This window comes from Echinops telfairi, unplaced genomic scaffold (assembly GCF_000313985.2).
Source record: "Echinops telfairi isolate 266 unplaced genomic scaffold, ASM31398v2 ScPeMD7_1188;HRSCAF=1673, whole genome shotgun sequence".
Taxonomy (NCBI): domain Eukaryota; kingdom Metazoa; phylum Chordata; class Mammalia; order Afrosoricida; family Tenrecidae; genus Echinops; species Echinops telfairi.
In genome coordinates, this window is record NW_022105086.1 from 1 (window position 1) to 1691 (window position 1691).

The window sequence follows — 1691 nt, forward strand, 5'->3', positions numbered from 1 at the left end:
CCCACGCTTACTCCCCTCAAGGAAAGGTTCACCTTTCCTTGTGTTTGTTCAACAAGAAAGGTCCCTAAAGACATCTGCATATTTGCAAGGAGACTTCCAAAAGCTCCTGGGAAGAGGGAATGGCTCCTCGCCCTACATCTCAGCAGAGTGAGCTGGTGAATGCCTGCTGGGCCTCACCTGGACCCACCTCCACACAGAGAGCGTCTGTCCAGTATGAACTCTAAAGTGTTGAATAAATCATTAAGCTTGGCTAAAGGCCTTTTTACATTGATTATATCCAAGGGCTTTTTCTCCGGTATGAATTCTCACTGTTGAAGATGTGAGCATTGACCAATTGCCTTCCCATGGTGATTAACCACTGATCATTATTGGCAATAACGTGACTCCAAACATACACAAACAAACTTCACTGCTGTTGATCAATCCTGACCCAGAGCGACCCTTTATGAGTTGGCCTGTAGAGCTACCCCTATGGGTTCCCGAGGCCTTAAATCTTTACAGGAACTTCCAGCAAATAAACTCATTTTTACTGTCCTCTGAGGAACTAGAGGGGTTGATAGCTTTCTACACTACCAAGGATCCTTCCTACCTGTGTGTAGATAGCTGCTATGGGCTTGGCTGGATGGTCATGAACCCCGCTCCCTGCCAAAAAAACTAACAGAATTAGGAAGCTTGGGGAAAGATATATAAAGGAAGCTCCCACAATAGTCACAGAGCGTAAAGATACTAGTGTTGCACCCAGTGGCTCACCACCTACTGCAGAGGCGGCTGGCAGTAGCAGCTGGACGGAGGATTCATTCTGTGCACATGAACACCAAAAGCAAAGTCTCCCGCCGTCGAGTCGATTCCTGCTCTTAGCAACCCTGTAGGACAGAATAGAACTGTCCCATGGGCTTCTGAGGCTCCTAGATCCTTACAGGAGCAGAGAGCCCCACCTTTCTCCCAAGCATTCGGAGTGGCTGTTGGGTTTGAACTGCTGCCCTCCAGGTTAGCAGCACACTATACCACCAAGTCTGTGGCACCGAGTCTCCCTCATTTCCCAACCATCTCCGTGCTTGTTCAATGTCCTCCATGTGCAAAGTGACCATAGCAGCACGATGGAAAAGAACAGGTAGCCAGGTCAGCTGCTGGACCTCTAACCGATGCTGCAACCTCACCGGTGTCCTTCCCTGAAGGAGCACCAGCCCAATCCCTGGAGGCAGGGGGAGCCTCCTGACCTCTGGACTTTGTCCATCACTGAAGGAGCGGAGATTGAGCCCTGGTGGTGTCCAGGGCTAAGCATTGGGCTGCAACTGCAAGGTGGGTGGTTCAAACCCACCAGCATTTCCTCAGGAGAACAATGGGGCTGTTTGCTCCTGGAAAGATTTCCAGCCTCCAAAAGCCTATGTAGGGTTGCTTTACGTCCACATCAACTGGATGGCAGTGAGTCTGAATTATGAGTTTTGGAATAGGCCTGCATTCCGGACACAGGCCGGCTGCTCCGCTCATCTACAGAAAGCCTTCTTCACTGCCTTGTCTCTCAACAGCCCTTATGATCGAGGGGTGCCTGTCAGCGAAATCGATGGCACTCCTCCTGCTCATGGAACGAACTAGAATTAGTTTTCTTATAAACTCCAGCATGCCAAAGCAACGGACCTTTTGCCCACCTTCCAGATGTTCTACAATAAATGCTTGCTTCTATTTTTATTTTT